At 44.1% G+C, this 27,415-nt stretch overlaps 1 long non-coding RNA gene across 1 annotated transcript; it reads left to right on the forward strand.

Moving 5' to 3' along the window:
• Window positions 1-417: 417 nt before the first annotated feature.
• On the forward strand, window positions 418-13,779 carry LOC140465655 (uncharacterized). Its single transcript, XR_011955132.1, has 3 exons — window positions 418-1,349; window positions 1,920-2,186; window positions 6,641-13,779. It is a non-coding gene; the product is annotated as an uncharacterized lncRNA (long non-coding RNA).
• The last annotated feature ends 13,636 nt before the right edge of the window (window positions 13,780-27,415 follow it).

The raw sequence follows: 27,415 nt of genomic DNA on the forward strand, positions 1-27,415 counted from the left end.
CCAGGGATGGAGCTCAAATCCACAAGCTTCTAAGGCAGTAATGCCCTGAGCCCCAGCTAGTTAACTGTGAAGGTTTGGACAGTAGGTGTAGTGAGTTTTCTGAAGGGTCCAGTCTTCACTCCCTACTCCTGCCCACTTTGATAAGTGTCTATAATGAAAACGACTAGAGATGCAACAGACATCACAAATGGAGACCCGTTTTGATGCTGCTCTTTAGCTTGCAAAAGGGGATGTCATATGTTCCAGCAGGATCAGAATAATGTAGAAGCCTGATAAAAGCTACAGAGAATAACCAGTAAAGGCGAAAGTGAGGACTGCAAATGCTGGAGATCAGAGTCGAGAGTGTGGTGCTGGAAAAGCACAGCCAGTCAGGCAGCATCCGAGGAGCAGGAGAATCGACGTTTCGGGCAAAAGCCCTTCATCAGGAATGAGGCCGAAACGTCGATTCTCCTGCTGCTCGGATGCTGCCTGACCTGCTGTGCTTTTCCAGCACCACACTCTCGACACAAATAAACAGTACAGCCTGGGAGCTAATGATAACAAATAAGGGGAATGCCGTTGATTCAGAGATTGATAACTTATCCGCTAATTAAATAAAGAGAATGCCCACCGTTACTTAACACAAAACAATCCACAGGATTAAAACCTTGAGTATTCACTCCCTCTACCACCAATGCACTGTAGCAGCAGTGTGTACCACCTACAAGATGCACTGCAAGATCTAACCAAATCTCCTTCAGCAGCAGCTTCCAAATCTGTGAACTCTACACCATCCAAGATGGCGACAGAGGAGGACTCCTCAACAGGAGATGGTTCACTCTTTTTCTCTTATTTTTCTCTTTTTGGGTTTTTTCCCTTCATTCTTCTTACCTCCAGGTCTCAAGAGCTTCGATGTGGATCCAGAGTGGATTCACAGCCTCGAAGTGGATCCAGAGCAGGTTCACAGCCGGTGGATCCAGTACATTCTGGAGGTGAATCTTGGCATAGTCTGAAGCTAGGTGCCAGTACTGACTGAGTTGGATGTACTTTTATCTGAACTTTTTATTTCTTTATTTTTCTAATTTATTCCTATGTTTTTGTACTTTTCTACCTAAGATGGCACAAAGGTCTGTAATGCTGGACTGTTTATTTCCTTTTTTTCTAATTTTTTTCCTAAGAATTTGTACTTTACGATCTGTACCTAGGTACCTTGTATCTAAAATGGCATCCTAAGTGGCATTTGATTATGATTACTCATATGATTACAGAGTTTAGATTAGAGTGGTGCTGGAAAAGCACAGCAGGTCAGGCAGCATCCGAGGAGCAGGAAAATCGACATTTCGGGCAAAAACCCTTCATCAGGAATAGAGGTAGGAAGCCTCCAGGGTGGAGAGATAAACGGGGTTGCGGGGGGGGGGGGGGAGCTGGGGAGAAGTAGCAAAGAGTACAATAGGTGAATGGGAATGGGGGTGATAGGTCAGAGGGGAGGGTGGAGCAATTAGGTGGGAAGGGAGATTGGCAGGTAGGACAGGTCATGAGAACTTGCTGAGCTGGAAGGTTGGAGCTGGGCTAAGATGGGGGAAGGGGAAATGTGGAAACCGGTTAAGTCCACATTGATGCCATGGGGTTGAAGTGTTCCGAGGCAGAAGATGAGCAATTCTTCCTCCAGGCATCGGGTGGTGAGGGAGCGGCGGCGGAGGAGGCCCAGACCTGCATGTCCTTGGCAGAATGGGAGGGGGAGTTGAAATGTTGGGCCACGGGGCGGTGGGGTTGATTGGTGTGGGTGTCCCGGAGATGTTCCCTAGAGTGCTCTGCGAGGAGGCGTCCAGTCTCCCCAATGTAGAGGAGACCGCATCGGGAGCAACGGATACAATAAATGACATTGGTGGATGTGCAGGTGAAACTCGTGATTAATAAAGCTCATTCTAATTCTAATCTAGAAGGACAAGGGCAGCAGATAGATGGAAGCCACAACCTACAAGCTTCCCTCCAAGTCACACACCTCCCAGATTTGGAAATAGATCTGAGGCCTAACATATCTTCAGCTGCTTCATCAATAACCTTATCTCTAACATAAGGTCAGAACTGGGGATGTTCGCTGATGATTGCACAGTATTCAGCACCATTCAAGATTCCTCAGATACTGAAGCAGTCCGTGTGGTAATGCAGTAAGACCTGGACAATATCCATGTTTGAGTTGTCAAGTGGTAAGTAACATACACACTACAGAAGTGTCAGGCAGTGAGCGTCTCCAGTAAGAGAGAACCTAACCATAACCCCTTGTCAACTAATGGCATTAACCTTACTGAATCCCTCACTGTCAACATCCTGGGGTAACCATTGACCAGAAACTCAAATGGACCACACAAATGAATACTAGGGATATAAGAAGAGGTCAGAAACCAGGAATCCTGCAGCAAGTAACTGTTATCTCCCCGCTTGCCTGGATGGGTACAGCTCCAGCAACATAGAGTCATAGAGATGTGCAGACCCTTTGGTCCAACCCGTCCATGCTGACCAGATATTCCAACCCAGTCTAGTCCCACCTGCCAGCACCCGGCCCCTATCCCTCCAAACCCTTCCTATTCATATACCCATCCAGATGCCTTTTAAATGTTGCAATTGTACCAGCCTCCACCACTTCCTCTGGCAGCTCATTCCAGCATGTACCAACCTCTGCGTGAAAAGTTGCCCCTCAGGTCCCTTTTATATCTTTCTCCTCTCACCCTAAACCTATGCTCTCTAGTTCTGGATTCCCCAACCCAGGGAAAAGACTTTGTCTATTTATCCTATACATGCCCCTCACGATTTTATAAACCCCTATAAGATCACCCCTCAGCCTCTCATGATCTAAGGAAAACAGCCCTAACCTATTCCACCTCTTCCTTTTGCTCAAATCCTCCAAACCTGTCAATGTCCTTGTAAATCTTTTCTGAACCCTTTCAAGTTTCACAACATCTTTCCGATAGGAAGGAGACCAGAACTGCAGGCAATATTCCAACAATGACCTAACCAATGTCCTGTACAACCACAACATCACCTCCTAACGCTTGTAATCAATACTCTGACCAATAAAGGACAGCATAGCAAACACCTTCACTGTCCTATTTACCTGCGACTCCACTTTCAAGGAGCTATGAACCTGCACTCCAAGGTCTCTTTGTTCAGCAACTCTCCCTAGGACCTTACCATTAAATGTATAAGTCCTGCTAAGATTTGCTTTCCCAAAATGCAGCACTTCGCATTTATCTGAATTAAACTCCATCTGCCACTTCTCAGCCCATTGGCCCATTTGATCAAGAACCTGTTGTAATCTGAGGTAACCTTCGCCGTCCACTGCACCTCCAAGTTTGGCATCATCTGCAAACTTACAACTATACCTCTTATGCTTACATCCAAATCATTTATGTAAATGACAAAAAGTAGTGGACCAGCACCAATCCTTGTGGAACTCCATTGGTCACAGGCCTCCAGTCTGAAAAACAACCCTCCACTACCAGCCTCTGTCTTTTACCTTTGAGCCAGTTCTGTATCCAAATGGCTAGCTCTTCCTGTATTCCATGAGATTTAACCTTGCTCACCAATCTCCCATAGGGAACCTTGTTGAACACCTTACTGAAGTCCATATAGATCACACCTACTGCTCTGCCCTCATCAATCCTCTTTGTTACTTCAGAAACCTTAATCAAGTTTGTGAGACATGATTTCCCACGATCAAAGCAGTATTGACTATCTCTAATCAGTCCTTGCCTTTCCAAATACAAGTACATCCTGTTCCTCAGGATTCCCTCCATCAACTTGCCCACCACCAACATCAGGCTCACTGGGCTATAATTCCCTGGCTTGTCCTCACCACCTTTCTTAAACAAGGGCACCATGTGAGCGAATGTTCAGTCTTCAGGCACCTCACCTATTGATGATACAAATATCTCAGCAAGACGCCCAGCAATCACTTTTCTAGCTTCCCACAGAGTTCTAGGGTACACCTGATCAGGTCCTGGAGATTTATCCACCTTTAACCATTTCAGGACATCCAGCACTTCCTCCTTTGTAATATGAACATTTTTTTTCAAGGTGTTACCACCTATTTTCCTACATTCTATACCTTCCATGTCCTTTTCCACAGTAAATACTGATGCAACATTTTCGTTTAGTATCTCCCCTATTTCCTGCGGCTCCATGCAAAGGCTGCCTTGATGATCTTTGAGGGGCCCTCTTCTCTCCCTCGTTACCCTTTTGTCCTTAATGTATTTGTAAAAGCCCTTTGGACTCTCCTTAACTCTATTTGCCAAAGCTATCTCATGTCCCCTTTTTGCCCTCCTGATTTCTATCTTAAGTGTACTCCTACTGTTTTTATACTCTTAAGGATTCACTCGATCTATCCTGTGTATACCTGACATTTGCTTCCTTCTTTTTATTAACCAAACCCTCAATTTCTTTAGTCATCCAGCATTCCCTATACCTACCAGCCTTCCCTTTCACCCTGACAGGAATATCTTTCTCTGGATTCTCATTATCTCATTTCTGAAGGCTTCCCATTTTCCAGCCGTCCCTTTACCTGCGAACATCTGTTTCATGTCACCTTTCAAAAGTTCTTGCCTAATACCATCAAAATTGGCTTTCCTGCAACTTATAACTTCAACTTTTAGATCTGGTCTATCCTTTTCCATCATTATTTTAAATCTAATAGAATTATGGTCGCTGGCCCCAAAGTGCTCCCCCACTGACACCTCAGTCACCTGCTCTGCCTTATTTCCCAAGAGTAGGTCAAGTTTTGCACCTTCTCTAGTAGGTACATCCACATACTGAATCAGAAAATTTTCTTGTACACGCTTAACAAATTCCTCTCCCTCTAAACCCTTAACACTATGGCAGCCCCAGTCTGCATTTAGAAAGTTAAAATACCCTACATAACCACCCTATTATTTTTACAGATAATTGAGATCTCCTTACAAGTTTGTTTGTCAATTTCCGTCTGACTATTAGGGGGTCTATAATACAATCCCAATAAAGTGATCATCCCTTTCTTATTTCCCAGTTCCACCCAAAAAACTTCCCTGATGGCTTTCTGGGACTACCCTCCCTCAGTACGGCTGCAATGTTATCCCTTATCAAAAACACCACTCCCCCTCCTCTCTTACCTCCCTTTCTATCCTTCCTGTAGCATTTGTATCCTGGAACATTAAGCTGCCAGTCCTGCCCATCCCTGAGCCATGTTTCTGTAATTGCTATGATGTTCTAGTCCCATGTTCCTAACCATGCCCTGAGTTCATCTGCTTTCCCTGTTAGGACTCTGGCATTGAAATAAACGCAGTTTAGTTTATTGGTCCTACCCTGTTCTCTGTTTAGTCCCTGCCTACCCTGCTTGATTCGCCTTTGTTCTCAATTGTTCACTTTCAGATTGAAATCTTTCTTCACTATTTCCCTGGACCCCACCCCCCCCCTTACTAGTTTAAATCCTCCTGAGCAGCTCTAGCAAATCTCCCTGCCACTATATTAGTCCCCTTCCATTTTAGGTGCAATCTGTCCTTCTTGTGCAGGTTACTTCTACCCCAAAAGAACTTCTGGTGATCAAGAATTGTGAATCCTTCTCCCATAGACCAGCTCCTCAGCCATGCATTCATCTGCTCTATCCTCCTATTCCTGCCCTCACTAACTCATAGCACAAGGAGTAATCCAGATATTACTATTCTTGAGGACCTCCATTTAAATTCCTGCCAAATTCTCTGTAATCTCCCTTCAGAATCTCAACCTTTTCCTTACCGATGTCATTGGTTCCAATGTGGACAATGACCTTATGCTGGTCCCTCTTCCCAGTGAGAACATTCTGCATCCTCTCGGAGACATCCTTGATCCTGGCACCAGGGAAGCAGCACACCATTCTGATTTTTCGCTGCTGGCCACAGAAACGCCTGTCTGTACCCTGGAACACAGAGTCCCCCAACACAATTGATCTCTTGGAACCTGATGTACCCCTCATTGCTTTAGAACCAGTCTCAATACCAGAAACCTGGCTGTTCATGCTCCGTTCCCCTGAGAATCTATCACTCTCTACATTTTCCAAAAGAGCATATCTGTTTGAAATGGGGATAGCCACAGAAGACTCCTGCATTAACTGCCGACCTCTCTTACCTTTCTTGGTGTTAACCCATCTATGTGACTGTATCTGAGACATTCCCCCCTTCCTATAACTGTCATCCATCACATCCCCTTGTTCTTGTAAATTCCTCATTGCCTCTGTCTCTCCAAACAATCCATTCGATTTGATAGGATTCACAACCAGCATTTATTGCAGATATAATCCTCAGTAACCCATAAAATCTCCTGAAACTCTTACATCCGACAAGAAGAGCATATCACTCTAAAAATAAAAGGCCATTTTTGCTTCTTTCAATCTACAGACCCAGAAAATAACACGATCTTGTTCCTCTACAAAACACTGCTCCAGGTTAAGTTAATACTTATGGCTTATATTTTACGTTTAATCAAGAGACATATCTCAATAAAACACATCATCAAGAAAGAATGGACTCTACTCACTACTGCAGACTTACTGCAAGACCACATTTGAAATATCCACTTATCTGTTTCTGTGCTGTGATCTCCCAAACAGGTTCCTCCAAGATTAGTTGTGAATTTCACTGTTTGTTATTTTTCCCAGATGCACTCCGATGTCCAGCGATACATGATGGGTGGAGGGGAATCTGAAACTCACTGCGGTTCAAAATCATTCAGGACAAACAGCCCACTTGATGGGTTTCACATCCATCATCTTCAACATTCCCTCCCTTCACCATTGGCAACAATGTGTACCATCTAAAAGATTAACTGTAGCAACCAGTCAAGCATCCCTTGACAGCACCTTCCAAACTCACAGCCTTTACCATCCAGAAGGACATGGGCAGCAGATCCATGGGAACACCACCTCCTGCAAGTTCCCCTCCGAGCCACTCACCGTCCTGACTTGGAAATATATCACCATTCCTTCAGTATCATTACATCTAAATCCAGGAACTCTGTAACAGCATTGTGGGAGTGTCGACATCCCAAGTATTGGAGCAAATTGAGAAAGAGGAACACCCCACCGTCTCCTGGGTAGTTAGGGATGGGCAACAAACACTGGCCCAACCACTGATGCTCAAACTCCATCAACAGATTAAAAAACAAATTAACTCTCTCAAGGGCTAACATACCTTTGAAAATGTGGAGATTTCCTTACTCTAGTCATAGCTTCTTCAAAGTGTGCACTTACATCTCAAAGCTCTATCACAACCACATGCTCCTTAATCAACTGACCAGCTTGTTGCAGCGGACTCTGGATATTCCCCAAACTCAACAGCAGTGAATGAAATGAGGTGCTGGTCCAAGTCTCTTGAGATCCAGATGACTTCAGTGTTGTCTCCTGTCGTGCCATTTATTATTTGTCTGGAATAGTATGATAGACCATGCATTTACAGAATATTATCACATCTCAGCAATGGCTCATGGGGCATCAGGTAAAAGGAATGAGTTTGGTCACTATTTCAGGAAAGCTGTTTACCAGCACAACCTTCACAGTCTGTTCCATTTCCTCCTCCTCCCTCTGCCCACCATTTCCAGGTCTTTTCAAGAAGTCATACTTGAAAGGTTAACACTGTTCCTCTCCCTGCAAAACTGCTAGGTTTCTTCAGCACTTTTTGTTTTTATTTCAGATCTCCAACACCTGTAGTATTTTGTTTTTATCACTAGTAGAACTACTTGGTTCTCTTCAAATGTTGGCATGGGATGGAAACAGAAAATAGGAATGGGAGTAGCTAATTTGACATCTAGCTTGCTCCACCAAATGATATGATCGTGGCGAAAAATCCATCTCAATCCTACATTCCTGCTTTCTCTCCATAGCCTTTCATCCTGCTTTCTGTGACAGAGAATTCCACAGGCTTGCCACTCTCTGGATGAAGAGATTTCACCTCATCTCAGTCCTAACTTTTTCCCCGGGTACAACAGAGTGTTACAAGGGGACATAAATTTAAGGTGAAGGGTGGAAGGTATAGGGGAGATGTCAGGGGTGGGTTCTTCACCCAGAGAGTGGTGGGGGCATGGAATGCGCTGCCCGTGGGAGTGGTAGAGTCAGATTCATTGGCGACCTTTAAGCGGCATTTGGATAGGTACATGGATGGGTGCTTAATCTAGGATAGAAGTTCGGCACAACATCGTGGGCCGAAGGGCCTGTTCTGTGCTGTATTGTTCTATGTTCTATGTTCTATGTTCTAAATGGCTTACCCCATGTCCTTAAACTGTAACACCTGGTTCTGGACTCTCCGATTATCAGAAACATCCTTCCTGCATTTACCCTTTTTGACCCTGTTAAAATGTCATAGCTTTGTATTATATCCTCCTTCAGTCTTCAAAACTCCACCTCATATAATCCTAACTCTTCATACTCAGCCCTGAGCCATCCCAGGAATAATCTGGTAAATCTTTGTTGCACTCCCTCCATAACCAGAAAATCTGTATCAGATAAGTAGACCATAACTGCACACAATACTCCAGGTGGGATCTCACCTATACCCTGTACAATTGCAGCAAGACATTCCTCCTCGCTTAAATATTCTCGCTATGAAGGCCAATACACCTTCCTAACCACCTACCATACCTGCATGCTCATTTTCAGTGACTGGGACACAGCGGCACCCAAGTTTGGCTGAATTTCCAACTTTCCCAATCTATTGCCAATCAGATAATAATTTGCCTGTCTGATTTTGCTCCCAAAGTGGATCACCTCACATTAACCAGATTAACCTCCCGTTAGCCACATTATACTTCATCTGCCCTGCATTTGCCCACTCACTCAACTTGTCCAAATCATGCTGAAGCACATCTGCATCTTCAGTGCCAAACTGAGCAGAGAGGTGGGAAAATCATAGAATATTCCAACAAAAAAGGCCATTCTGCCCATTGAGTCTGTGCCAGCTCTTGCAAAGACTTATCACAGTCCCAATAGGAAACTCAATAAATTTGTCCTCTTTTAAATATCAAAGTTTCACATTTAAGAATTAAAGCTTTATTAATGTTTAAACTGGATATAATTTCACTGCCCTTTCAGGCACTGCATTCCAGATCTTGACAAACCTGTGTATTTAAATGTAATTCTTCTAATAGTAAAGCAATCTTTTGCATATTTTGGAAGTTGGAAGAAAGTAAAACATGGAAATGGTTGCTTTTGAAGGCCCTAGTGAATTTTTCCACAATGTATGATCTGTAAATTGGAGAGCTGTACAATAAATCCCTGTATATCATGAACTAGCCAGAGAATTTTCCTTGTCGTGGCAAATAATTTCCCAATTAGACTGAAGTGGTAATGTCGCCATCATTTATCCATCAGCTATGAACATTATTGCACAACAGCAAGATGGAAAGGCACTGACTCTTGCCATCGACTGACACACATAGCCAACACAAGATACACTAAAAAAAAGGTTCTCCCATATATGTTATAAATGATAGCATGGAGAGATTTCCAGCAGTAATCTAATTTTAAGATCCAGAAGATTAGATTACTGTGTTGCAATCACAACCTGGTATCCATTAATCCTGATACTGTGCTCCCTTGTGAAACTTGTGACAGGGAATGTTGCTCAGTACTGTTCCTATCACAATAATTACTCATAAAATCCCACAGCCCAAAAGAAGGCCTTTCAGCCCATTGTATCTCTTTCAAAGCTATCCAATTATTCAGCCTCTACAATCCTTCCCCAAAGCCTTGCAATCTTTTCAAGCATTAATCTAATTCCCTTTTGAAAGTTAACCACTAAATCTGTTCCCACTACCCTTTCCCAGGGAGCAAATTCCACAGGGATCAGTGCTCGATTCACTTTTATTTGATATTTATATAAACAATTTGGATATGAATTTAGGTGGTATAGTTAGTAGTTTGTGGATGACACCAAAATTGGTAATATAATCGACAGTGAAGAAGTTTAGCCAAGGTTATAAAGGGATCTTGATCAATTGGGCCAATGGACTGAGGAGTGGCAGATAGTGTTTAATTTAGATAGATGGAAGGTGTTGCCTTTTGGTAAAATGAACAAGAGCAGGACTTACATAGTTAATGGTAGGGCCCTGGGTAGTGGCATTGAACAGAGAGCTCCAGGGTTTCTGGTACATTGTTCCTTGAAAGTTGCCTTACGGGAAGACAGGATGGTTAAGAAGGCATTTAGCACACTTGTCTTCATTACTCAGACCGTTGAGTGGAGGAGCTGGGACATCATGTTGAGGTTGTACAGGATGTTGGTGAGGCCACACGACTGTTTACAGTTCTGGTCACCCTGCTGTAGGAAAGATGTTATTTTATGGGAGAGAGTTCAGAAAAGATTTACTAGGATGTTGCCGGGAACGGAGGTTTTAAGTTTTGAGGACAGGCTGGGACACTTTTCACTGGAGTGTAGGAGGTTGAGGGGGTGACCTTTCAGAGGTTTAAAATCATGAAGGGCACAGATAAGGTGAATAGCAAAGGTCTTTAGGGTAAGGGAGTTTAAAACTAGGGGGCATATTTTTAAGGTGAGAGAAGAAAAATGTAAAAGTCCCCTGTGGGGCAACTTTTTCACACAGAGGGTGGTTCATATGTGAAATAAACTGCTAGAGGAAGTGGTAGATGAAGGTAAAGTTACAACATCTAATAGCTATTTGGCCAGGTACATGAATAGGAAAGATTTAGAGGGATAAAGGCCAAATGCAGGCAAATGGAACTAGTTTAGTTTGGGAAACTTCGTTGGCCTGGATGAGTTGGACCGAAGGGTCAGTTTCCATGCTGTATGACTTTATACAGCATGGACGGTTGGAGGAAGAACACCTCATCTTCCGCCTAGGACCCCTCCAACCACAAGGGATGAACTCAGATTTCTCCAGTTTCCTCATTTCCCTTCCCCCCATATTGTCTCAGTCAAATCCCTCGAACTCAGCACCGCCTTCCTAACCTGCAATCTTCTTCCTGACCTCTCCGCCCCCACCCACACTCCGGCCTATCACCCTCACCTTGACCTCCTTCCACCTATCGCATTTCCAACGCCCCTCCCCCAAGCCCCTCCTCCCTACCTTTTATCTTAGCCTGCTGGACACACTTTCCTCATTCCTGAAGAAGGGCTCATGCCCGAAACATCGATTCTCCTGCTCCTTGGATGCTGCCTGACCTGCTGCGCTTTTCCAGCAACACATTTTCAGCACTGATCTCCAGCATCTGCAGTCCTCACTTTCTCCTCCTGTATGACTTTATAATTTGACAAGTCAGATTGCTTGTTGTGGAATTAATAGAGTTTATAGCACAAAAACAGGCCATTTGGCCCAACTCATCCATGCTGGTATCATTGAAAGCTAACATGCAGACACAGCAAGCTACTAAGATGATAAATGATATATTGGCCATCTTTACAAGAAGATTTGAGTGTTGGAGTAGAGCTGTTTTACTGCAATTGTATACAGCTTTGGCAAGGCCACATCTTGACTACTATGTGAAGGTTTTGTCTCTTTATATAAGAAAATGTATAGTTTCCATAGAGAGACTGCAGAAAAGATTGGGGTGGGATAATTGTCCACTAAGAAAATAGTTAAAAGATTGGGCCTTTACTCCCAGGAGTTTCAAACAGTGAGAGGTGATATCGTTCAGGTGTACAAAATTCTCACTGTGGTTGAAACAGGCCCTGGCTAGCACCAGGGTCATAGAGGCAGGCCATTTCGGATTGCAAAGTGTAGGAATTTCTGCCATCAGAGGATTCGGAATCTATGGAATTGTCTGCCCCAGAGAATCCCAGAAGCTGTTGTTGAGAATGTTTAAAACAGATTGTTGGATTTCTGCAAATTAAAAATATCAAGGGATGCTGGGATCCTGTAGCAAAATGATTTTAAACAGAAGTTCAGTCATGATCTAATTAAATGGTGGAGTGGGCTCAAAGGGCTGAATGGACTCCTATTTCTTACCTTCCACATAAGCTTTCTCCAGCTGTAACTCTGTTCTTTTATTTCTTTCTCCTTTAAGTACTGTTGTTTTTAATTCACTTGTAGGACATGGGCATCACTGGCTGGGCCAACATTTATTGCCCATCCCTTGTTGCCCTTTGAGAAGATGGCGGTGAGTTGCCTCTTGAACCGCAGCAGTCTATGTGCTGTAGGTAGACCCACAATTTTCCTTAACTTCCCCAATGGATTTATCTTCCCTTTATGGCCTCTAATTCCACTCTTGCTTATAAATGGAAACATTTTTTTAACCTCTACTTGATCAAATCCCCCATAACGACCTCTGTCAGGTCACCCCTCAGTCTTCTCCTTCCTACAGGAGAAAGTCACAGCCTGTCCAGCCTTTTGTCATTATCATTAAACCTCTCAGTTCTGCTATCATCCTTTCCTGTGATTTCTGCAATACCTAGATACCCTTTTTTTTACCGTATGGAGTTAGAAACTACACACGTAATGCCATGGCATTAAGGTTCTACTGGAATTCATATCTTTCCAAATTGGGCATAACTTTTCAATTCTGTTCCTGATCCTTAATCATTGCCCTGGCAATATGGTTTTGAAGGTATCATTACAGGTGATGGAAGAATAATCTATCTGTGAGCTGACAGTGAAGTCTCACTCCATCTCTGCCAGAACCTCGCCTAAATTATCACTTCCTGGGTCAAGACTGGATACCCTTTTTTCATTCTTTGACAGGATATAGACGTTGCTGACAAGGCCAGTATTTATTGCCTGTCCCTCGATGCCCTTAAGAAGGTGGTGGTGAGCTGCCTTCTTGAACCACTGCAGTCCATGTGCTGTGGGTTGACCCTCAATGCCATTAGAGAGGGAATTCCAGGATTTTGACCCAGTGACAGTGAAGGGACGGTGATATAGTTCCAAGTCAGGATGGTGAGTGGCTTGGAGGGGAACTTACCGGGGTGGTGTCCCCATGTATCTGCTGTTCTTGTCCTTCGAGGCATTGTGGTTTAGAAGATGCTTTTGGAGGACCCTGGCATAGTGTTACGGAAGTTATAAAGGGAGAGGTTATACATTGCTGCCACTGTAAGAAGGAAATGGAGAGTCAATGTTTAAGGTTGTGAATTTGAATGCTTTGATTAGAATGTGTCAAGCTTCTTGAGTCTTGTCAGAGCTGCACCCATCCATGCAAGTGGGAAGTATTCCATTACACTCCTGACTTGTGCTTCTCAATATTCTGGCAAAATGTGAAATGAATATTGACAAGACCATGTGTGAGAACTGGAGTGAGAATTACCACGATGTGTCCAGTTGAACAAGAGTTGACTTGAATTATAAAAAACTGAAGTTATAACCAAACTACAGAAACATCTGATACACACTTTGATTTTTCCAGCAAAGTACAATGAGACAAGGATATTTACAAATTCTGTTCTAAAAATAATTCCAGTCACTGGCAGCAATGTGGTGTCAAGGCATAATTGACTGGAGTGATTACCTAATCATGGGGCTGTAGCTCAGTGGTGGAGCATTTGCCTGCAGATCACAAGGTTCCCCAGTTCAAATCTGGGTACCCCCTTTATACTTGAACAGTTTTTCAAGGATCTTCCATTCCCCATTCTGCACAGGGAACACTTTGGAAAAGATGTTTTACGGGTGGCACAGTGGTTAGCTCTGCTGCCTCATAGCGCCAGAGACCTGGGTTCAATTCCCACCTCAGGCAACTCTCTGTGTGGAGTTTGCACATTCTCCCCGTGTCTGCGTGGGTTTCCTCCCACAGTCCAAAACTGTTTAAGGTTAGTTGGATTGGCCATGCTAAATTGCGCATAGTGTTAGGCGAAGGGTTAAATGTAGGGGAATGGGTCTGGGTGGGTTGTGCTTCAGCGGGTCAGTGTGGACTTGTTGGGCCGAAGGTCTGTTTCCACACTGTAAGTAATCTAATCTAATGTTTGGCTGGGACATGTGGTGTCACTGCATACAGCACAGATAATAAGGCTTAAAAACATCAAAGCCACAAACAAAAGCAGAAATTGCTGGAGATACTCAGTGGGTCTGGCAGCATCTGTGAAGAGAAAGCAGAATTAATGTTTTAGATCCTATGACTCTTCATCAGAATACAGTTTCCATTTTTGTTTCAGATCTTCAATATCCGCAATTCTTTTATTGTAGATGCAAAACTAAAGTGTTCAGTTACTGTTCATTATCAGTGACAGCAAATAGAAGCAAAAATAGCAACAAAAATGCAGAGGTGTTCAGTTTTTTAAAAATGATGGTATTTAGTATATATTTAATATAATTTATTTAATATGGAAATAATGATTTTTATTTTGTGGTTTAACTCAATAAGGGCTAAGATTTAAAGTTTGACACCAATGGATTGTATAGTACAACAAATTTGGCATCCATCTCTGCTGAATCCCATTGTTAACATGCTGGGGCAATGTTCTCTCACACTTTGCTTTCTTCTGTGTGGATATCTGAGGTCCATGTGCAGCAGCCACTTCTGGAACTGGAAGTCAAGGTTGCAATCTGTGTCAGTATCTGATCACTGTGCACGGACGGTCAGAGCAGCTGCAGGCACTTAAAGGAATGTTACCCAGGGGTTAGACTAGAAACTGAACTGGACCAGCTGTATAAATACTGTGGCTACAAGAGCAAGTCAGAAACTGGGAATTCTGTGGTGAGTAACTTAACGCCCAACTCCCTGAACCCTGCCCACTATTGAAGGTAAAGGAGAGAGAGAGAGACACCACTGGTGGTGGTTTAACCTCAGGGTCACCACTCCTCAGGCGAGGGGAGAGGTTAAATTGAATTGAATTAGCTTTATTGTCACATATACTCAGATGAGTACAGTGAAAGGTTTACAAGACACCACTTACAGCAACATCACATTTACAAGGTACCTAGGTACAATCCTTAGTTACAGAATAGAGAAATGACGAAAACAAGTTACACCTATACATTGTAAAACTACAAGTTACAGCTATACACTGTACAACTTCAGGTTACAGCTATACACTATATTGCTACAGGTCAGAAAGCTGGAAGGTTCATTTCGTCACCCTACTAGGTAACATCTTCAGTGGACCTCCAGGCAAAGCATTGCTAATGATTCCTACTTTCTATTTATATGTTTGGGTTTCTTTGGTTTGGTGATGTCATTTCCTGTGGTGATGTCATTTCCTGTTATTTTTCTCAAGGGGTGGTAGATGGGGTCTCACTTGATGTGTTTGTTGATAGAGTTCTGGTTGGAATGCCATGCTTCTAGGAATTCTTGTGCGTGTCTCTGTTTGGCTTATCCTGGGGTGCATTTGTTGTCCCAGTTGAAATGATGTCCTTCCTCATCCGTATGTGAGGATACTAGTGAGAGAGGGTCATGTCGTTTTGTGGCTAGTTGATGTTCATGTATCCTGGTGGCTAGTTTTCTGCCTGTTTGTCTGATGTAGTGTTTGTTACAGTTCTTGCATGTTATTTTGTAAATGACATTAGTTTTGCTTGTTGTCTGTATCGGGTCTTTCAGGTTCATTAGCTGCTGTTTTAGTGTCTTGGTGGGTTTGTGGGCTACCATGATGCCAAGGGATCTGAGTAATCAGGCAGTCATTTCCGAGATATCTTTGATGTAGGGGAGAGTGGTTAGGGTTTCTGGACGTGTTTTGTCTGCTTGTTTGGATTTGCTGCTGAGAAATCGGCGGACTGTGTTCATTGGGTACCCGTTCTGTTTGAATACACGGTATAGGTGATTTTCCTCTGCTCTGCGTAGTTCCTCTGTGCTACAGTGTGTGGTGGCTCATTGAAATAATGTTCTGAAGCAGCTTCATTTGTGGGCATTGGGTGATTGCTTCTGTAGTTCAACATTTGGTCCGTTTGTGTTGTTTTCCTGTAGACGCTGGTTTGAAGTTCCCCACTGGCTGTTCACTCGACTGTGACATCTCAGAATGACAGTTTGTTGTTGTTTTCCTCCTCTTTGGTGAATTTTATGTCAGTAGGAGTATTATTGATGGTCTTGAAGGTTTCCTATAATTTGTTTTGTTTATTGATGATAAAGGTGTCATCCACGTAGCGGACCCAAAGTTTGGGTTGGATGGTTGGCAATGCAGTTTACTCAAGTCTCTGCATTACTGCCTCTGCTAAGAACCCTGATATCGGAGATCCCATACAGATAAGGAAGGACACCACTTTGACTGGGACAACACATCCATCCTAGGACAAGCCAAATAGAGACACGCATGAGAATTCCTAGAAGCATGGCATTCCAACAGGAACTCCATCAACAAACACATCGAGTTAGACTCCATCTACCAGCCCCTGAGTAAAAGAACAGGAAATGACATTACCACACAAAATGACATCACCACAAGAAGTGACATCACCAACCCAAAGAAACCCGAGCATATAAATAGAAAGCAGGAATCATCAGCAGTGCTTCGTCCAGAGGCCCACTGAAGATGTTACCTAGTGGGGCGACGAAACATCTGAAAATGAACCTTTCACCTCAGCGAGCAAACCTACATCCAGAACCTCAACCTGAGCTACAAATCTTCTCAAAACTTACAGGTCAGAATGTCAGAAAAACAATACGTTCAAAAGGCGAACTTCCCAGTCTCTGACCCAGGGCTCTCTGCAGCAGACCAGTGCAGGGATATCCATGTGGTCTGACCACTGGCTGCCACTACACTCTGCACTGGGCCGTGAGGTGGAGGAGAATGCCATGTGGAAACCTTGAGTTATGTGAGAATTGAATCCCCATAGTTGGCATCACTCTGCATCCCAAATCAGCCATCCAGCAACTGAGTGTACAGATTTCCCCCAGCCCCACTCTCATACCACTATCCACCATATATTAGACATAAGCGAGACTCGATGGACAGAATGGCCTCCTCCTCCCTTTGTGATTCAATATTCCTGAGTGAGTGCAACTCCAAAAACACTCAAAGAGCTCAATGACATACAGCTCAAAGCTCTCCATCCATTGCCTTAACCTTCAATCCCTATACTGCTGATGTACAATCACAGCTGTGTGTACCATCTACAATAGGCCCTTCGGCCCAACCAGTCAAAACTGACCCTCCAAAGAATAACCCACCCAGATGCATTTCCCTCTGACTAATGCACCTAACACTATGGGCGATTTAGCATGGCCAATTCACCTGACCTGCACATCTTTGGACTGTGGGAGGAAACCGGAGCACCCGGAGGAAACCCACGCAGACACAGGGAGAAGGTGCAAACTCCACACAGTCAGTCGTCTGTGGCAACCCCCTCAATGCTCCACTGTTAACACCTTCCAAATCCTCAATTTCTACCACCCAGAAGGTCAAGGGCAATAGATACATGAGATCACCACCAAGTTCCCCTCCAAACTGCTCACCATCCATACTGTATAATGCTGTTGCTGCAGTGTTACTGGGTCAGAATCCTCTATCTCCCTAAGGGCGTTGTGGGCCTAACCTACAGCATGTGCACACAGTGGTGTAAGAAAGTAGCTCAGTGCCACCTTCCCTAGGGCAATTAGGGATGGGCAATAAATGCTGGACTAACCAGCGATACCCACGCCTCAGGAAATGATGAAAAGAGGTGATACAAACACTTGCTTTTTATGTTATCATGTATTTACACAGAAAACTCAGTAAATGTCAGCACCAGGAGGAAACAGCTACATCATAAAGTACAACAACTTCAATTGATGTAGCACCTACAGTGAAATATCTCAAGCCACTTCAAAGAAAAGTAACCAGACAAGATTTCACAGCAGGACTGCGCTGGTTCAGGTGAGGCAGGTTTGGGCAGCATTTTAAAGAGGGATTTTAAAAAAAAAGAGTTTAAAGAGGACATTCCAGAATTTAAGACCCAGGAAACTGAAGGTAGAGTTGCCACAGATAAAGCTGGAGATGGAGAAGAGGTCAGAATTGGATGAATACGGTATCTTGGAGGCTTGTGGAGATCCAGTAATTTGCGGAAATAGGGAAGGGTGAGATGTTGGGATTTGTAAATGCGAAAGAACATTTTCAAATCAAGGTCTTGCCAGAGCGAGAGTGCATGCAGTTCAGTGAGTGCAGCAGTTTGTGAGTGAATGGGATCTGGATACAGACTTTTGGATCGAGCCGCTGTTTAAGGTGGGTGACATTGTTGAAAGCCAGCAGTACAGTGAACTAATCAAGGTAACAAAGGTAGAAATGGTAATGTTTTCTATCAACTTGTTCAGGCATGATATGACTCACCTTGGAGCAGGTAGGATTTAATCTCGGGCCTCCTCACCCAGAGGGAGGAACATTACAAAATGGAAACATAGAAGACAGAAGCAGGAGAGCCATTTGACCCCTTGAGCCTGCTCTGTCATTCACTGTGATCATAGTTGATCATCGAGCTCAGTACCCTAACCCTGCTCTCCTCCCATAGTCCCCGGTGCCTTTAGCCATCAGAGCTGCATCTATCTCCTTATTGAAAATACGGCTGGCCTCAACTACTTTCTGTAGCAGTGAATTCCACAGGCTCCCCATTCTCTGGGTGAAGAAGCATCTCTTCATCTGCACCACAGGAGCCCTAAGGCAACAAGAGGTATGGTTGAAGACAATAGTGGAGGAGTTTAATTGGGCATCCTGATGAGGAATCCATTTAAGAGTTCACCTCGTGACACAGGTGAAAACTGCACATTTGGGCATTGAGTTCGGATTGGAACAAAGTCACCAGTTCAGCTGACCATTGATGGATTAGCAAAGGGTCACAGAGACAATACTGGTGTCTCTAGAATTACCAAATAGTCCATATGATATAAGGGGGTGGAGAGTGCTATGGTGAGGGGGATTGTCTGTCTGACTGTAATGTGCTGGGGAGCACTGCAGATACTGGAGATCAGAGTCAAGAGTATGTTGCTGGAAAAGCACAGCCAGTCAGGCAGCATCCGAGGAGCAGGAGAGGCGACATTTTGGGCAAGAGCCCATCATCAGGAATAGACTTGTGGCCTGGGGGAGCTGAGAGATAAATGGGACGGGGGTGGGGTTGGGGGAGGTAGCTGAGAATGCAATAGGTTGATGAAGGTGGGGGAGAAGGTCATGGCTGGTTATAGAGAAATGCGAATGGAAGGCTTAAAAACAGAAAAAGGATCTTTTTTATAAGAACTGGAGCTTGGCCCCTCAAGTCTGTTCATTCAATTTGGTGCACGCTCTTCTGGGCAGCACGGTGGCACAGTGGTTAGCACTGCTGCCTCACAGCGCCAGTGACCCGGGTTCAATTCCCACCACAGGCGACTGACTGTGTGGAGTTTGCACGTTCTTCCCATGTCTGTGTGGGTTTCCTCCGGCTGCTCCGGTTTCCTCCCACACTCCAAAGATGTGCAGGTCAGGTGAATTGGCCATGCTAACTTGCCCGTAGTGTTAGGTAAGGGGTAGATGTAGGGGTATGGGTGGGTTGCGCTTCAGCGGGGCGGTGTGGACTCGTTGAGCCGAAGGGCCTGTTTCCACACTGTAAGTAATCTAATCTCAGTCCTGAATATTCTCAACAACTGAGCATTGACAGATCTCTAGGATATAGAATTCTGAAGGTGCAGAACCTTTGACATCATTCTTCTGCTGCTCCTGTTAAATTCCCACCTTGTCAGCGGGTTTGATACAAGCCTTTACAATTGGGGGAGAGCTCAGTGAAGGGGCTAGGTGTATCCAACCAGGATTCCTACCCCATTCACTCTGCAGATGTTGGCTGACCTTAAGATGGAACTGGCACCTACCAGTTGGACCCGACATTAGGCAGGAGGGGAGGCAGAGGGGGGGGGAGAAACCTGCAGGAGGAGGAGATTTTGTTTTAAAGAAATCTTTCCAAACCAGAGCATAAGGTTCACATACAGTGAGATGTGAGCCCGTTGTTTTCTTATTTGTCTCCACAGTGGGAGGACTGGATGAAGCATGACACTTGACAATAAAGTCAGCAGTGAGTGTGAGTGTGGAATGAGCTGCCTTCAGCTCAGTGCCTCTGGTTCATGCAGAGAGAGAGAGAGGGAGAGAAAATAAAATGGCAAGTGCAATAACGCAGTGGGCAGCTGTGAAATAAACTGCACAGAGGCAGATACAGAGAGCCAGTAAATTGCCAGACTAAGTATAAATGGCTATGCAATATGAAGTGTGAGGGCATAAGGAGGAGAGCCCTTGTCAGATTGTAATGAAAAGCATCACAAAGTGTGAAATACCTTATGAATTGATTTTTGTATGTGTGTAATTAATTGGCCAGTCGGAGACGCTGATCGTCATGCAGGAGTGCACACTGGGTTTTTGGACTCATTCATTTGAGTGCTAACAGTTCGGGTATTAGCCCTGACAACAATGAATTGTTCTGCTTATGGGTTGTAACAGTTTGAAATTACACAGTAGCTCCTGGCCGTGACATTATGAGCAGGGGGAGGAAGCTCCAGAGTGATGGCTGCCTCCACAGTTTTGGCCTCAGTGTTCCTATGGGACAGGGGGGGTAGCCGGAGAAAATTAAGAATCCCAACAGGATTCTGAAGCAAGGGATCAGATCACAAGTGGCATGAGACCTCAGCAAATATTGCAGAAACATCCTTAATATTTACATTTTTTTTAAAAAATGCAGCATCCCTCCTATGACCCTGGATTTTTTTTTGTGTTTGGAAGGCACAGGTCAATCCCATCCACCCCCCACCACTCCCAAAAGCACTGACCTTGTTTAGCAGAGTCTAGATTTTCCTGATGAAGAGCTTTTGCCCGAAACGTCGACTCTCCTGCTCCTCGGATGCTGCCTGACCTGCTGTGCTTTTCCAGCACCACTCTAATCTAGACTCTGATCCCCAACATCTGCAGTCCTCACTTCTGCCTTGTTTAGCAGATTGTCAAGGTCCCAAGGAATGAGAGGTTGAACGAAAAATTAAGAGTTTTTACAGTCTTTGGCAACCCCAGCATATCCCAACGTTCAGCAGAGCCAATGAACAATACTTTTTGAAGGGTAGTTGCTGTTGTAATTCAGGAAACTGAGCGGTCAGTGTGTGCACAGCAAGATCCCACAATCACCAATGTGATGATGACTGGATCAGCTGTTTTCAGTGAGGTTGGATGAGGGGATAAACATTGAACATACTCCCCTGCTTGTCTTCAAAATGTTTCCATGGAATATAAACAAGAGGAGGCCACTCAGCCCTGTGAGCCCTCTCCGCCATTCTATAAGATCATTGGCTGTTCTGATTTTGACCCAACATTCCTGCATACCCTAGAGAATCTTTCATGTTCTTGGTAATCTATCTACCCTTGCCATAAAAATGTCTAAAAGTTCTCCATCCACTGCCTTTTTTTTAAACATTCATGGGACATCGATATCACTGGCTAGCAGTTATTGCCCATCCCCAATTGTTCGGAGTGCAGTTGAGAGTCAACCACATTGCTTTGGGTCTGGAGTTACATGGAGACCCGACCAGGTAAGGATGGCAGATTCCTTTCCTGAAGAGCATTAATGAACCAGATGGGTTTTTCCAACAATCGGCAGCAGTTATAGAGTCATAGAGATGTACAGCATGGAAACAGACCCTTCGGTCCAACCCGTTAAAATGTGAGGTGCTGCATTTTGGGAAAGCAAATCTTAGCACAACTTATACACTTAATGGTAAGGTCCTAGGGAGTGTTGCTGAACAAAGAGACCTTGGAATGCAGGTTCATAGCTCCTTGAAAGTGGAGTCACAAGTAGATAGGATAGTGAAGAAGGCGTTTGGTATGCTTTCCTTTATTGGTCAGAGTATTGAGTACAGGAGTTGGGAGGTCATGTTGTGGCTGTACAGGACATTGGTTAGGCCACTGTTGGAATATTGTGTGCAGTTCTGGTCTCCTTTGAATGGACATGATTAGACTCTTCTCCTGTGACTTTTATTGAATTCAAATTCCACCATCTACCATGGCACAGCTTGAACCTGGGTCTCCGGAACATTTTGTGGATCTCTAGATTAATAGTCTAGTGATAATCCCACTGGATCAATTTGAACAAGGGAATTCCAACCCTCTGAGAGAGTCTTTTCCATCTATCTGAGAGGGCAGAGATAGGGCTTTGGTTTAATGTTCGATGTGATACCTCAGACAGTGCAGTTACCGTCACAGTACTATACCAGCTGTATCCAGTGCCTGCACTGGGGCTTGGTCAGGATATCCTGGTTCTGAGGTGACAGCGATACCCCAGTGAGTGACAGCTGCCTGGGGAAATGTGCAGACAGTTAGTCATGTATCCCAGCATCAGACCCCCACATGGGGACGTGGAAAGTGGACAGTCAGATTTAAAACGGAGGTTTATTGACAATGTAGAAGATGCTGTGAATAGAAATTCTCCTGGTGCTTCCTTCGGAATTCGCTTTACCCTGATGATCACAGTAATGCAGCAGGAAAAAGTGCACACTCACAAGGGACTGCAGTCTCTCTCATCCTCTCACTTTCTGACAAACCTTTGGATTAAATTCACTCAGAGTGAAAATAGATTTTCACTTTCTGGAGCAGAGGGATCTTGGTGTCCAGTTACCGCACTAGAAGGCAATCACTAACAGCTGGGTCATATACAAATGGCACAAGGGGGTAAGTAGTTTCAGTGACAGCATCGAATGGGTATCAGGCACTGAATAACCCCTGGGTCTCTGTGACATCCCCTTCTGAGCTGCACAGTGCAGAAAGAAGGAACAACCTACATTTGTATAGAACTTTTCACAACCTCAGCATGTTCCCAGACAGTTCACAGCCAATGAAGTATTTTGTAAAGTGCAGCCCCTGCTGTAAAATAGGCAACACACCAGTCCAACCATGCACAGCAAGCTCCCACAGACAACCATGTGACAGTGCCCAGATCATCTTGCTGCTGGTTGAAGGGTAAGTATTGGCCAGGGCCCCAGTGATAACTCCCTTGCTGTTCACTACACAACGGATATTGGGATCATCGCAAGAGGACTGATGGGGCTGTGGTTTAACATCTCACTGGAAAGGTGACACCTCCAACACTGCAGCACCCCTGCAACAGGAGAATCAGCCTGAATGTGATGCTCAAGCCGCGTGTGGTAAGGGACTTAAATCTCTAAATGATGTGGTTCACGTGCCAGGCTTCTTGCCTCCAATGCAGGACCAGAACAGAAGGGTGAAGCTGGTCACTGCGGTGCAGTACTGAGGGGGTGCTGCAGGGCTGCTGTCCTCAGGATGAAAGCTTACACTGAGGGTCCAATTTGCCTGCTCAGCTGGGGAACAAAACCCATGTCCCAGGATCTCGAAGAAGAGCAGGAGAGTTTGTCTGAGTCCTGGCCAACATGGATCCTTCAAACAAAATCAGGAAAGCAGATGACCAGGTCGTGTCAGATTGCAGTTTGAGGGAGCTGACTGTATATGTTTTACAGCACGTTAGGAACATTTCATTGGCTGCAGCATCCTGTGGCTGTGAGAGGCTTTGAGAGATTAGGGGAGGGAAACTCAATAAAAGAAGAAAAATATTCAGTCTGCAGTTCAGTTTTTTTTAATGCAAGGCCATGAACCAGGAAACTTGGAGACTGTTGCAAGGATGAGAGAAACCATTCTGAAATAAACAGTGCCTGCAGATGATAAAACACAAGTCATGTGCAGCCAGTCCTCCTCGGGCTGCCTAATCACCCCATTACTCAGCACCGTCAGCTGCAGTGGACAGTGACCTCTCCTAATGAGCTCACCACATTCCAGCTCCTCATCCAAACACAACTCCAGCAGCTGCCTTTGTTGTGCACCTCAGTCCGTCCCTTTTCATCATCAGCCCTGACTTCCCATGTGGAACCTTGGTTATCCAGAGAGACAGGGAGTTTGAATTTATTTGCTGCAGAGGAATAAAAGGTGCAGCACTCTGAAACTTTATCAGGAGCATCAGGTCAGCAATAATCATCAAAATGGGAAGGTGGATTTTACTTCATCAACCTCATCGATGTTGCATTGATTAAAATAAAGATGGAGATTTATGTAGCACCTTTCACAATCTTATAACATCCCCAAATGTTTTATACTTTCTGAAGTGTGGTCACTGTTGTAATGTCAGAAACATAGACACAGTAAGATCCCACAAACAGCAACTTGATAATCACCAGCCAGTCAAATTTAGTCAAATCAAACAATCTGGCAATCTGAAACATAAGCAAATTGCTGGAGAAACTCAGCAGGTGTGGCAGCACCTGTGGAGAGAGAATAAACAGTTAATTTCAGGGTCACTGGACTCGAAATGTTAACTGAGTTTCTCTGTTCACAGATGTTGCCAGACCTGCTGAATTTCTCCAGCAATTTCTGCTTTTGAATCTAATTTAATGATGTTGGTTGAGGTCAGGACATCAGGGAGAATTCTTCAAATCATGCATTGGGAATTTTTACATCGCCTCAGTTTAACATCTCATCTGAAATACTATAACACACCCTCAGTACTGTACTGTACGTATTGGCCTGAAGCCTTATCAGAGTAGTGGTCCAAACACCAAACCTGGAAGTGCCAGTGTTGGACTGGGGAGGACAAGGTCAGAAGTCATATGACACCAGGTTATAAACCAACAGATATATTTAAAATCACATGTTTTCGGAGCGCTGACCAGGTCACCTGACAAAGGAGCAGTGCTCCAAAACCTTGTGATTTCAAATAAACCTGTTGGATTATAACCTGGTATCGTATGACTTGTGACTTTACAGATTTAGAGGTGAGGGTGCTACTGACTGATTCATGATTGGCACATTGTGCCAGTCCTCACAAACGGAGCTAAGAGTGGGTGGTTATCAGAGGGCAAGATCTGATTTGTTTAGGCTGCGCCATGCAGTTGCACCATCACTGTCAATGTTCAATGTGAAGGTGGGGAGGGGGGGGAAGTTAGTGGAGGATAATCCTTTAAATTGTATGCCAGCAAGGAGTCAATACCTTCAGGAATTGAATAGGGAAAATTAGCAATAAAAAAGAGGAAAGAAGACTTGAACTTGATAAAAAGAGATCATTATGTGCAACAATACCTCTTTCTCTCACAGGTAGATAATTACAAAGACAGCTACACATATTGTGATAGCTACAGAGCTAGATCCTGGCTGGAAACACTATTAGAAAACAGCTCTTTCATCTCATCAGCTCCCTCCAGCTGAAGGTTTGATGGGGCTGGAGTGGCTGCATTCTTTCAAGTGTCATTAATTTTTCAAACAGGCAATTACACCACACTGTCTCTGTCTCCTAGAGAGAACAGTTTAAATCAATCACACACACACACACACACACACACTCACAGAGACACACAATCTCTCTCACTCACACACACACACACACACACATATAAATAGACACACACAGGCAGATGGTGAAATTTGAATTCAATCAACTCTGGAATTAAAAGCTAGTCTGATGAAAACCATATAACTATTATTGATTGTTGTTAAACAAAAACAAAACCTGGTTCAATAATGTCCTTTAAGGAATGGCTGTCCTTAAGGTAGACTGTCCTCACACAGCCTTCTTTATATGTGACTCCAGATCTATCACAATGTGGGTGACTCTTAACTGTTCTCTAAAATGGCCAATCAGATCAAGCAGATCAAGGACTAGTAGAAATGGGCAACTTCCTTACCTGCAATACCCATGATCCATATAATGTAGGAACAGGAGTAGGCCATTCAGTTCATCATCTCTGCTCTGCCATTCAATGAGATCATGGCTGCTAAGACCATATGAAATAGGAACAGGAGTAGGCCATTTGGCCCCTCGAGTCTGCTACCCCATTCAATAGGATCATGACTGATCTGACATTCCTCATGTCCACTTTCCTGCCCTTCCTGTAACCCTTGATTCCATTAAATAAATATATTTAATGACCCAGCCTCAACAGCTCTCTGTGAATTCCAGACTCACTGCCCTCTGAGGGGAGAGATTCCTCCTCACCTCTGTCTTCAGTGGGCGACCCTTCACTCTGAGATAATGCCCTCTGATCCTAGACTCTTCCACAAGGACAAACAACTGCATACACTCTGTCAAGTCCCCTAAGAATCTTGTATATTTTGTTTTTCATTTACAGGCCCATTCAACTCAACCTCTCCTCAGAAGACAATCCCTCCATTTCCACATCCACGTGCAGGTATACAATACATGCACACAGACAGAGAAACACACTGATAGAAAACATAGCCACTGTGAGAATAAACCATAACATGGCAAGGTTTCCTTTCTCCAATACTCCCAAAGGACTGGAAGCAGGGGAGTGAGGAGATAAGAAGATAATTTTCCGGGGAGTTGGTATGATCTGGATTCTGAAGGACAATTGATAACAGATTCAAATTATAACTTTCAAAAGAAGAATTGGATAAATACTTGGAATAGGAAATTGTGGGAAAGATCAGGGGCAGTGAAAGGACTTGAATAAATCTTTCAAACAACCATCAGAGGTATGATGGGCTGAATGTCCTCCTTCTGTTCTATCATTCTATAACTGACTGTCTTTTTGAGGAGTTCATTGATGGTTAGATTGGTTTAACGTCATGTGATGTAATTGAAATTTTAAAGGATACATTACTATCAAGAAATTGGATTTGCAAATTCTACATTTTCTTTAAAACTTGCGCAGCTCTGTGTTGTATTTTTAGGCTGAAAGTATCTATGAGTTTTTTGCAGACTGATCAAAATTAATACAATACACATGCACTTCATAATTTATTGCCTTAATCTACTTAATACATATCAGAGACAAATGCAAACCAATGAGCAAATTTCTTCACTTAAACTCCACAATATACACAGATAAACAGACAAATGAGGCTCACACTGCCTTCCAGCCATTGGGCTTCCCGGAGACAATGGCACACGGAGTTCGGGCTCAGTTTCCACAGTCTCACGACTCCCAGGCTCGATGGTGAAAAGTCCCGGGAGTGTGACAAAATCCCTGACATTAATACGATTCTGCACCTGAGGTAACGTGCTGAATCCCCATTTTGTAATAACTTTAATATTTTCCCAGCCCTCAAATACAGGTATAAGAAACAAGTGCAGGTGGTCCCATGTAGACCTGAAAAGGGATTGTTCCTGTAGTGATTATAATGAGGACAGCCAGGTGAACCTCATGGAATCTGAGTTCCCCAATTGGGACTGTTGATCTGGGCCCATCAGGGAGCCCTGGCTGACAGATATAAATGTGAGTATCCGAGGTTCTGTTCACTCTGAGAGCTGGCTCTGAGGGAGCTGGATCAGTGTCAGGAACCCTCCATGTGTAAATAAAGGGGGACTTGGTGATGGGATACCGGCCTCTGTGGCGTTATATCAAGGCCTCTCAAGGTCGTGTTTCCCTTGTACTCCCATCCTCCCAATCCCCTGTCAAAACAGCCTGTTTTAGCATTAGCTCTACATTTCATATACTTTGAGAAAGTGAGATCTGCAGATGCTGGAGATCAGAGTCGGGAGTGTGGTGCTGGAAAAGCACAGTAGATCAGGCAGCATCCGAGGAGCAGGAGAATCGACATTTCGGGCATAAGCCCTGCATCAGGAAATGTACTTTCATGTACTTACCCAG

The sequence above is a fragment of the Chiloscyllium punctatum genome, chromosome 42, assembly GCF_047496795.1.
Source record: "Chiloscyllium punctatum isolate Juve2018m chromosome 42, sChiPun1.3, whole genome shotgun sequence".
Classification (NCBI taxonomy): domain Eukaryota; kingdom Metazoa; phylum Chordata; class Chondrichthyes; order Orectolobiformes; family Hemiscylliidae; genus Chiloscyllium; species Chiloscyllium punctatum.